The 12,572-nt window shown below is 49.7% G+C and overlaps 1 pseudogene; it reads left to right on the forward strand.

Moving 5' to 3' along the window:
- Positions 1–3,245: 3,245 nt before the first annotated feature.
- On the forward strand, positions 3,246–3,353 carry LOC130308033 (U2 spliceosomal RNA; annotated as a pseudogene).
- The last annotated feature ends 9,219 nt before the right edge of the window (positions 3,354–12,572 follow it).

Genomic DNA, 12,572 nt, shown 5'->3' on the forward strand with positions numbered 1-12,572 from the left:
TTAAGTCCAGTTTGGTAAAGATGTGGGCACCTTGAAGGCGATCAAAGAGTTCTGAGATAAGAGGTAGGGGGTAGCGGTTCTTTACCGTGATTTTATTAAGTCCGCGGTAATCAATGCAAGGACGTAGGGAGCCATCTTTTTTGGACACAAAAAAAAAATCCAGCTCCGGCAGGAGAGGAGGATTTGCGGATAAACCCCTTTTTTAAATTTTCCTGGATGTATTCAGACATAGCAAGAGTCTCTGGAGCGGACAGAGGATAAATTCTGCCCCGGGGTGGAGTAGTACCCGGGAGGAGGTCAATAGGACAGTCATAAGGCCTGTGAGGAGGTAAAGTCTCAGCTTGCTTTTTGCAAAACACGTCAGCATAGTCCATATAAGCCTTAGGAAGACCGGTTACAGGGGGAACCACAGGGTCACGGCAGGGAGTACTGGGAACCGGTTTAAGACAGTCTTTGAAACAAGAAGTACCCCAGCTCTTGATTTCTCCTGTGGACCAATCAAGGGTTGGGGAATGGCGTTGAAGCCAAAGTAATCCAAGAAGAATTTCGGAAGTGCAATTGGAGAGGACCAAAAACTAAATTTTTTCGTGATGAGGTCCGATGCACATTAGGAGGGGTTCCGTGCGGTAACGCACGGTACAGTCCAATCTTTCATTGTTAACACAATTGATGTAGAGGGGTCTGGCGAGACTGGTCACCGGGATGTTGAACCTGTTGATGAGAGAGGCCAAAATAAAATTTCCTGCAGATCCGGAATCCAAGAAGGCCATAGTAGAGAAGGAGAAGGTAGAGGAAGATATCCGCACAGGCACAGGCGTGGAGAAGCAGAGTTGACATCAAGAACTGTCTCACCTTTGTGCGGAGTCAGCGTACGTCTTTCCAGGCGGGGAGGACGGATAGGACAATCCTTCAGGAAGTGTTCGGTACCGGCACAGTACAGGCACAGATTCTCCATGCGGCGTCGTGTCCTCTCTTGAGGTGTCAAGCGAGACCGGTCAACTTGCATAGCCTCCACGGCGGGAGGCACAGGAACGGATTGCAGAGGACCAGAGGAGAGAGGAGCCGGGGAGAAAAAACGCCTTGTGCGAACAAAGTCCATATCCTGGCGGAGCTCCTGACGCCTTTCAGAAAAACGCATGTCAATGCGGGTGGCCAGATGAATAAGTTCATGCAGGTTAGCAGGAATTTCTCGTGCGGCCAGAACATCTTTAATGTTGCTGGATAGGCCTTTTTTAAAGGTCGCGCAGAGGGCCTCATTATTCCAGGATAATTCGGAGGCAAGGGTACGGAATTGGATGGCGTACTCGCCAACAGAAGAATTACCCTGGACCAGGTTCAGCAGGGCAGTCTCAGCAGAAGAGGCTCGGGCAGGTTCCTCAAAGACACTTCGAATCTCCGTGAAGAAGGAGTGTACAGAGGCAGTGACGTGGTCATTGCGGTCCCAGAGCGGTGTGGCCCATGACAGAGCTTTCCCAGACAGAAGGCTGACTACGAAAGCCACCTTAGACCTTTCAGTAGGAAACTGGTCCGACATCATCTCCAAGTGCAGGGAACATTGCGAAAGAAAGCCACGGCAAAACTTAGAGTCCCCATCAAATTTATCCGGCAAGGATAGTCGTAGGCCGGAAGCGGCCACTCGCTGCGGAGGAGGTGCAGGAGCTGGCGGAGGAGATGATTGCTGAAGCTGTGGTAGTAGCTGCTGTAGCATCACGGTCAGTTGAGACAGCTGGTGGCCTTGTTGCGCTATCTGTTGCGACTGCTGGGCGACCACCGTGGTGAGGTCGGCGACAACTGGCAGTGGAACTTCAGCGGGATCCATGGCCGGATCTACTGTCACGATTCGGCTGGCAGGAGGTGGATCCTCTGTGCCAGAGAGGGATTGGCGTGGACCGTGCTGGTGGACCGGTTCTAAGTTGCTACTGGTATTCACCAGAGCCCGCCGCAAAGCGGGATGGTCTTGCAGCGGCGGTAGCAACCAGGTCGTATCCACCAGCAACGGCTCAACCTCTCTGACTGCTGAAGATAGGCGCGGTACAAGGGAGTAGACAAGAGCAAGGTCGGACGTAGCAGAAGGTCGGGGCAGGCAGCAAGGATCGTAGTCAGGGGCAACGGCAGGAGGTCTGGAACACAGGCTAGGAACACACAAGGAAACGCTTTCACTGGCACAATGGCAACAAGATCCGGCGAGGGAGTGCAGGGGAAGTGAGGTATAAATAGGGAGTGCACAGGTGAACACACTAATTAAGCCAACTGCGCCAATCAGTGGCGCAGTGGCCCTTTAAATCGCAGAGACCCGGCGCGCGCGCCCTAAGGAGCGGGGCCGTGCGCGCCGGGACAAGACCGACGGAGAGCGAGTCAGGTACGGGAGCCGGGGTGCGCATCGCGAGCGGGCGCCTCCCGCATCGCGAATCGCATCCCGGCTGGGAGAGGTATCGCAGCGCACCCGGTCAGCAGGTCTGACCGGGGCGCTGCAATTGCGAGGATGTTGCGAGCGCTCCGGGGAGGAGCGGGGACCCGGAGCGCTCGGCGTAACAATATGTGTGTATTGCTGGAGTTGCAAACATGGGTGCACTTGACAAACTCAGCTCGGCTATTCCCCATTGAAAGATTGTTGCACCCAGGACCCTTAGCACTGGGATATGCTACTCAATACCACTGGCATGGCCAGGTGTAAACAACATCTGACCTTTGTTGTGTATGTAACCATGGAGATTGTGATGTCGCCTAGGCCCACCAAAGAACAGCCTTGTCAGAAGCCGCACTTCCATGAGTAGAAGCAGCAGCACCATAGGTTGTCAAATAAGCTGGATTTAACCAAGACAAGTGAGTCCAATAGGATGCAGGTATGTCCTCTATCCTTACAGCTTCCCGTGGCTGTTGGTTTTATACCGTTTGGGGACAGCCAAGGAGGAGTCAGCAGGCAACACATGTAAGTGTGTGCTTGTGTGTGTGTGTGTGTGTTTCCTATGCAGATCCTAAACCCAGTATCACATGCAAGTAGGAGGCGAAAGAAAGGTTCCTGCCAAAGCCAGGTTATGGATTGCATTTAAAAATGCTCCATCAGAGTGAAATGGACTCCCATCTTCCTGCTTAGCAATAATGATAATGATATGGGTTTAGGGTCTGCTGTGTGTACTGGTGGGTGACTGCCACCCAGCCAGGGTGTGTATGGGAGGCTGCCAGCCAGCCTCCCTTCCTACAAGTAGTGATGGTGCATGTGAAGGGGTTCCTCCCCTTTGACAGTTATCACTTCTCGTCCTTCTTTTTGGCTGAGATCAAATGTGGTGTCTGTTTTTATCAGTTTAATATCTGATATGTCCCCTATCTGGTAGCATATATTAAGTGCACCACCAGGTTTCAGTGTTGGAAAGAAAGATTACCTGTTTATTTGCTGCTGCAGCTGCTTGCTGGCTAGTCCAGTGGGCCCTTACTGCAGGCAAAAGACAATAGGTTGTGCCGCTTGTGTCTGGCCCCTGTTAGAGCGACCAGGCACAGGACTGCTGCTGCTGCTGAATGTCCTCTTTAATTGAATAAGCTCAGCAACCTGCACACCAGTGCAGGTTGGACATGACATGATAGGTAGCTGTCTTTCAGGTAGTGGGAGCTGAATCTTGTTAATTGACATGGGGGTGTCATTGCTGTTGAGTGACCATGCATTGGTACTGTGGTATTGGAATAATAAAAACAAATGTTGCCAGCCAGCCATCCATTGCAATAATGGATAGGACATCAGCTATGAGGCATTTGTTTGTACAAACTGCTGCTCACAACTAATGTTGCAATATAGTGTCTCCATCTGCTGGTGGTATTGAATAAGCAATAGTGCAATGATAGGGTCTGAAAAAGAAGAAAAATAAGAAGCAGCAGCATAGGAAAAAAGGAGGAAAGAAGGAAAACATGGAGAGAAGAAAAAAAAGAAGGTAGAAAAAGGTGAAAACATGTTTAAAAAAGTATTTCCATCTCTATCTCTCTCTATATATATATTTAAAAGAAATATATATATATATATATATATATATATATATATATATATACAGAGAGAGAGAGAGAGATAAATATATATAGAGATAGATAGATACACATACATACATACATACATACATGCATATGTGTGTATTGTTGCAGTTGCAAATGTGTATGTAACCATGGAGATTGTAATGTCGCCTAGGACCACCAAAGAACAGCCTTGTCAGAAGCAGCACTTCCATGAGCAGAAGCAGCAGCACCATAGGTTGTCAAATAAGCTGGATTTAACCAAGACAAGTGAGTCCAATAGGATGCAGGTATGTCCTCTATCCTTACAACTTCCCGTGGCTTATGGTTTTATACCGTTTGGGGACAGCCAAGGAGGCGTCAGAAGGCAACAAAGGTAAGTGTGTGCTTGTGTGTGTTTCCTATGCAGATCCTAAACCCAGTATCAAATGCAAGTAGGAGGAGTAAGAAGGGTTCCTGCCAAAGCCAGGTTATGGATTGCATTTAAAAATGGTCCATCAGAGTGAAATGGACTCCCATCTTCCTGCTTAGCAATAATGATATGGGTTTAGGGTCTGCTGTGTGTACTGGTGGGTGACTGCCACCCAGCCAGAGTCAAGGCTGGACTGGGATACCGGGAAAATCCCCGGTTTGCCGATCACCTTGACTGCCAAATGGCCGGTGCATTGCCGTAGAACGAGATTTGCCATAGAATGAGATGGTCCGCCTCCATCACATCCTATTGGCTCACTCTTGTCACGTGACATATTTAAACGTCACGCATCGATGCGCACAGCAGTGTCAGTTTGGCTATCACAGGGAGAGGATCTCCTCTCCCTGTGATAGCTAAAGCTGCACGGAGCGCTCATGGCCTCTGTGGCCCGACAGAAGTTCACACATGTACGCAGCTGATACGGCTGGCTCATATACACTTACTCTATTATTACATGTACTGTTGATCCACAGCGCTATCGGGATCCCGATGCCCGATGGCGCTGTCATCAGTGTGCGTCCCCGCTAGCGCCCCATGCCCGCAGCTCTACTCCCCGTCCCATTAACGCTCAGGGAGCGGGGAACAGAAAGTAGAGCATCGGGCGCAGGTAAAGTAGTACTGCGCATGTGCAGCACTACGCGAATAACTTAACCTGCGCCCGATGCTCTACTTTCTGTTCCCCGCTCCCTGAGCGTCAACGGGACGGGGAGTAGAGCTGCGGGCGTGGGGCGCTCGCGGGGACGCACACTGATGACAGCGCCTTCGGGATCCCGATAGCGCTGTGGATCAACAGTAAATGTATATGAGCCAGCCGTATGAGCTGCGTAAATGTGTGAGCTTCTGTCGGGCCACAGAGGCCATGAGAGCTCCGTGCAGCTTCAGCTATCACAGGGAGAGGAGATCCTCTCCCTGTGATAGCCAAACTGACACTGCTGTGCGCATCGATGTGTGACGTTTAAATATGTCATGTGACAAGAGTGAGCCAATAGGATGTGATGGAGGCGGACCATCTCATTCTATGGCAATGCACCGGCCGCACCATGTTAAAGAAGACTTCTTGGCCCGGTGCATTGCCGTGGAATGAGATTTGCCATAGAATGAGATGGTCCGCCTCCATCACATCCTATTGGCTCACTCTTGTCACGTGACATATTTAAACGTCACGCATCGATGCGCACAGTAGTGTCAGTTTGGCTATCACAGGGAGAGGATCTCCTCACCCTGTGATAGCTGAAGCTGTACGGAGCTCGCATGGCCTCTGTAGGCCGACAGAAGTTCACACATGTACGCAGCTCATACGGCTGGCTCATATACATTTACTCTATTATTACATGTACTGTTGATCCACAGCGCTATCGGGATCCCGATGCCCGATGGCGCTGTCATCAGTGTGCGTCCCCGCTAGCGCCCCACGCCCGCAGCTCTACTCCCCGTCCCATTAACGCTCAGGGAGCGGGGAACAGAAAGTAGAGCATCGGGCGCAGGTAAAGTAGTACTGCGCATGTGCAGCACTACGCGAATAACTTAACCTGCGCCCGATGCTCTACTTTCTGTTCCCCGCTCCCTGAGCGTCAACGGGACGGGGAGTAGAGCTGCGGGCGTGGGGCGCTCGCGGGGACGCACACTGATGACAGCGCCTTCGGGATCCCGATAGCGCTGTGGATCAACAGTAAATGTATATGAGCCAGCCGTATGAGCTGCGTAAATGTGTGAGCTTCTGTCGGGCCACAGAGGCCATGAGAGCTCCGTGCAGCTTCAGCTATCACAGGGAGAGGAGATCCTCTCCCTGTGATAGCCAAACTGACACTGCTGTGCGCATCGATGTGTGACGTTTAAATATGTCATGTGACAAGAGTGAGCCAATAGGATGTGATGGAGGCGGACCATCTCATTCTATGGCAATGCACCGGCCGCACCATGTTAAAGAAGACTTCTTGGCCCGGTGCATTGCCGTGGAATGAGATTTGCCATAGAATGAGATGGTCCGCCTCCATCACATCCTATTGGCTCACTCTTGTCACGTGACATATTTAAACGTCACGCATCGATGCGCACAGTAGTGTCAGTTTGGCTATCACAGGGAGAGGATCTCCTCACCCTGTGATAGCTGAAGCTGTACGGAGCTCGCATGGCCTCTGTAGGCCGACAGAAGTTCACACATGTACGCAGCTCATACGGCTGGCTCATATACATTTACTCTATTATTACATGTACTGTTGATCCACAGCGCTATCGGGATCCCGATGCCCGATGGCGCTGTCATCAGTGTGCGTCCCCGCTAGCGCCCCACGCCCGCAGCTCTACTCCCCGTCCCATTAACGCTCAGGGAGCGGGGAACAGAAAGTAGAGCATCGGGCGCAGGTAAAGTAGTACTGCGCATGTGCAGCACTACGCGAATAACTTAACCTGCGCCCGATGCTCTACTTTCTGTTCCCCGCTCCCTGAGCGTCAAAGGGACGGGGAGTAGAGCTAAGGGGGACGGGGGAGTAGAGCTGCGGGCGTGGGGCGCTCGCGGGGACGCACACTGATGACAGCGCCTTCGGGCATTGGGATCCCGATAGCGCTGTGGATCAACAGTAAATGTATATGAGCCAGCCGTATGAGCTGCGTAAATGTGTGAACTTCTGTCGGGCCACAGAGGCCATGAGAGCTCCATGCAGCTTCAGCTATCACAGGGAGAGGAGATCCTCTCCCTGTGATAGCCAAACTGACACTGCTGTGCGCATCGATGTGTGACGTTTAAATATGTCATGTGACAAGAGTGAGCCAATAGGATGTGATGGAGGCGGACCATCTCATTCTATGGCAATGCACCGGCCGCACCATGTTAAAGAAGACTTCTTGGCCCGGTGCATTGCCGTGGAATGAGATTTGCCATAGAATGAGATGGTCCGCCTCCATCACATCCTATTGGCTCACTCTTGTCACGTGACATATTTAAACGTCACGCATCGATGCGCACAGTAGTGTCAGTTTGGCTATCACAGGGAGAGGATCTCCTCACCCTGTGATAGCTGAAGCTGTACGGAGCTCTCATGGCCTCTGTGGGCCGACAGAAGTTCACACATGTACGCAGCTCATACGGCTGGCTCATATACATTTACTCTATTATTACATGTACTGTTGATCCACAGCGCTATCGGGATCCCGATGCCCGATGGCGCTGTCATCAGTGTACGTCCCCGCGAGCTCCCCACGCCCGCAGCTCTACTCCCCGTCCTCCGACCCCCCGCAGCTGTACTCCCCGTCCCCCGCAGCTGTACTCCCCGCCCCCCGCAGCTCTACTCCCCGTCCCCCGCAGCTCTTCTCCCCGTCCCCCGCATCTCTACACCCCGTCCCCCGCATCTCTACTCCCCGTCCCCTGCATCTCTACTCCCCGTCCCCCGCAGCTCTACTCCCCGTCCCCCGCAGCTCTTCTCCCCGTCCCCCGCATCTCTACACCCCGTCCCCCGCATCTCTACTCCCCGTCCCCCGCAGCTCTACTCCCCGTCCCCCGCAGCTCTTCTCCCCGTCCTACGCAACTCTACACCCCGTCCCCCGCAGCTCTACTCCCCGTCCCCTGTGAACGCTCATGGAGCGATCCACAGCGCTATGGGGATTCCTACGCCCGATGGCGCTGTCATCAGTGTGCGTCCCCACGAGCGCCCCACGCCCGCAGCTCTACTCCCCGTCCCCCGCAGCTCTACTCCCCGTCCCGTTAACGCTCAGGGAGTGGGGAACAGAAAATAGAGCATCGGGCGCAGGTAAAGTAGTACTGCGCATGCGCAGCACTACGCGAATTACTTGACCTGCGCCTGATTCTCTACTTTCTGTTCCCCGCTCCCTGAGCGTTAACGGGACGGGGAGTAGAGCTGCGGGGGGCGGAGGACGGGGAGTAGAGCTGCGGGCGTGGGGCGCTCGCGGGGACGCACACTGATGACAGCGCTGTGGATCAACAGTAAATGTATATGAGGCAGCCGTATGAGCTACGTACATGTGTGAACTTCTGGCGGGCCACAGAGGCCATGAGAGCTCCGTACAGCTTCAGCTATCACAGGGTGAGGAGATCCTCTCCCTGTCATAGCCAAACTGACACTACTGTGCGCATCGATGCGTGAGGTTTAAATATGTCACGTGACAAGAGTGAGCCAATAGGATGTGATGGAGGCGGACCATCTCATTCTATGGCAAATCTCATTCCACGGCAATGCACCGGCCCCTGACAGTGGTTGTCGCACGGCCGGCCGCAAGACTGGCCGTGCCGGAAGCAATGAGGCTTCCTGGGCTGACTGCAGCAGGCTGGCCAACTGACAGCAGAGGTGGCTCTAGCATAATAGGCCACCGCCTCAGTTCTCGCGTTAATGGGGGGCCTCGCTCAGGGACCCGACTAGCGCAAGTTGCTCCTCACTCTCCGGAAGACCGCCGGGATTGAAGTTTAATACAGCAGTTCCGGTTCCATCCTGCCTGCCGGTGGCGAGCCCCAGCGCTGTGCCCGACCAGCCCCTGCTGATCCTCTGCCACTTTAAGAGAAAGGGCTGCTGGGGCTGGTCGCCTGCTATAGAAACAGCTGCTGATCGGAGAAAGGGCTGCTGAAAGACCTCCTGAACCCCGCCCCCCCCCCCCCCCCCCCAAAAAAAAAAAACCTCAGAGAGAAAACAGACGAACTGTGCAGCAGGAACAGGGGCCCAGCGTGAAAGGGGGCCCGCTGCCCTCTCCAGGTCCGGCCCCAGAGGCGAGCATTAGGCCACATACCACCGCATACTCCCCGACCACAGCAAGTTTGACAGCACCCGGATGGATGCTGCGTTCAACCACCCCTTGCAGGCGGCCCAGTGACGTCTCTAGGGGGGGGGGGCAGAGGGGGCCACGGCCCCCCCTACATCATGATTGGCCCCCCCCACATCATGATTGCCCCCCCCCCTTGTGCCCCCCCCTAGCAGCAGTAGGTCACTAGCAGCTCTCATGGCCCTCAGGGGGGTACAGCTAGTTCACCAGTAAGGGGCCCGAGCCCCCGCTGCACCCCCCGCCCCCCGGAGCCATTTACTCCGGCATCCTTTTATTTAATAAATCTTCAGCCAGCAGCCCTGTCACCACGCAGGGGCCGCGCTATGCAGACTGGGAAGAGCAGACAGGAAGCTCCTCCCCCTCTCTCACTCCCCTGTATGCTGCTGCTGGACCTTGTGGAGCAGGCCTGCTGTGTGTATACAGGCCCGGACACCACCAGTATGGAAGACTTACCTGCCCAGTGCCCACTGCTGATGCTGCCCTTTTAAAGTAAGTAACTTGCTTGGGGGAGAGGGGGAAAGTTGTAGTTCGGGAGACAGTGGGAGGTAGTTCAGTGTTTCCCAACCAGGGGGCCTCCAGCTGTTGCAAAACTACAACTCCCAGCATTGCTTTGGCTTTATGAGCATACTGGGAGTTGTAGTTTTGCAACAGCTGGAGGCCCCCATGTTGGGGAACACTGATCTATCTATCTATCAATCAATCTCCTATCTATCTATCTATCTATCTATCTCATATCTATCCATCCATCTATCTATATCCATCTATTTATGCATCTATCTAATATCTATCTATCAATCTCCTATCTATCTATCTATCTATCTATCTATCTATCTCATATCTATCCATCCATCTATCTATATCCATCTATTTATGCATCTATCTATCTTTCTCATATCTATCTATCTCTCATCTATCTATCTCATATCTATCTATCTAACTCAGATAGATGAGAGATAGATAGACGAGAGATAGCTAGATAGATATGAGAGATAGAAAGATAAATAGATGATATATAGATAGAGAGATGATATATAGAAAGATACATACAGTAAATAGATGGATAGATAGATGATAGACCGATAGATAGATGATAGATAGATATGATATAGACAGATAGATAGGAGATAGATGGATATGATATAGATAGATGGATATGATATAGATACATTTATATGATATAGATAGATAGGAGAAAGATAGATAGATCAGTTTCCCAACCAGGGGGCCTCCAGCTGTTGCAAAACTACAACTCCCAGCATTCCTTTGGCTTTATGAGCATACTGGGAGTTGTGGTTTTGCAACAGCTGGAGGCCCTCCTAGTTGGGAAACACTGATCTATCAATCATCTATCTATCTATCTATCTATCTATCCATCTATCTCCTATCTATCTATCTCATATCTATCTATCTATATCATATCTATCTCGTGTGTGTATATATATATATATATGAATATATATATATATATATCCATCTATCTATTTATGTATCTATCTATCTATCTCATATCTATCTATCTATCTATATCATATCTATCTATCTATCTATCTTTCTATTTATCTATCTATCTATCTATCTCATATATATCTCAGATAGATGAGAGATAGATGAAAGATAGATATGAGAGATAGATAGATAGATGATATATAGATAGATAGATACATAAATAGATGGATATATAGATAGATATGAGATAGATAGATAAATAGATGATAGATAGATAGATAGATAGATGATAGATATATATGATATAGATAGATATGAGATAGATAGATACATAGGAGATAGATGGATATGATAGATATAGATTGATATGATATAGATAGAATATAGAAATATAGATAGATAAAGAACAATATGATGCAGCACGCCACAAGTTTGCAGAAAATGGTGGTTTATTCCATCATGTGCATGGACTATGGACTATGCACATGATGGAATAAACCACCATTTTCTGAAAACTTGTGGCGTGTTGCATCATATTGTTCTTTGTCTGGATTGAGGAACCAGTGGACCCAGGTTCCAAGTATGCGGGCACCCCGACTTCCCTCTAATTTCTGGATTTTGGTTGTGCCGTTTTTATTTGTTTTAGATAGATAGCTAGAAAGAAATAGTATCTATCATCTATCTATCCATCTATCTATCTATCTCATATCTATTATCTATCTCATATCTATTATCTATCTCATATCTATTATCTATCTCATATCTATCATCTATCTATCTCATATCTATTATCTATCTCATATCTATCATCTATCTATCTACAAAACTAAAGATCCAGCGGCACTCCCAGATAAGGTGCAAAAACAAAGTGTTTTATTCCCCCATGTATGTGTGACGTTTCAATAGCATCCCGCCATCTTTATCATACGTACAGTTGTACATTCTGTAGTCTCTGTGACATCACTGTGCTTCTTATTAAAAACACAAAATTGGTCCCCAACAGCGGGAGTACCTGGGAAGTGATTCATATATTGAATCATGATTGGAGTAATACTAGGATATCTGGGATAGGCTGGATATGGATGTCGCTGACTGATGATGATAGGGAGATGGTCTATAAATACCCCCTGCCGCCATTTTGGAGTGTTGTTGGCACATATTGCCTCTTGAGAACGCCGTGGTGACGGCGAAACATGTAGAGGCGGCAATTTTGTGTTTTTAATAAGTGTCACAATTGGGATGTTGGGCTTCTGCAGAGCCCCGAACACTGGAGTAATGTTGCTCCAATAACTATATTATTCTCCCATGTGACACTGTATTTTTAATCATCACCTTCTGGATTTGTTATCTTTTAATATATACACAATTAAAAGTTATGTTTTAGTGGGGGAGTAATTTGAGGTGTTTTGCACCCCAGGCTGCGGCCTTGGGGTTTGGATAATTATATTGTTTTGGCCTCTTAGCCCCTTATTGGGTCAATTTGTAGTTTTTGATCACTGTGCTTCATAAACTGTGACATCACTGTGCTTCATCCTGTAATTTGATGTCACTGTGTATAACAACCCTGTAGTGACATCACAGTTTATTATTCTTGAATGCTGACTTCACTGTGTATATTTTCCCGGTACAATGACATCACTGTATAGTTACCCTCTACTGTGACAACACTGCGTTTATTAACCCTGTAGTGGCAAAACTGTTTACTGTCCCTGTACAGAGACATTACTGTTTATATTAACTCTGAACTGTGCATATTTACCCTGTATTGTCACTCGCAGTGCAAGGTAAATATGTACAGTGATATTAGGGTATACAGGCTTAATATATACAGTGATGTCACAGTGCAGTGTAAGTATCAACAGTGATGTTGCAGTATAGAGATAACACACAGTGATGT

Source organism: Hyla sarda, unplaced genomic scaffold, assembly GCF_029499605.1.
Source record: "Hyla sarda isolate aHylSar1 unplaced genomic scaffold, aHylSar1.hap1 scaffold_1456, whole genome shotgun sequence".
Taxonomy (NCBI): Eukaryota; Metazoa; Chordata; class Amphibia; order Anura; family Hylidae; genus Hyla; species Hyla sarda.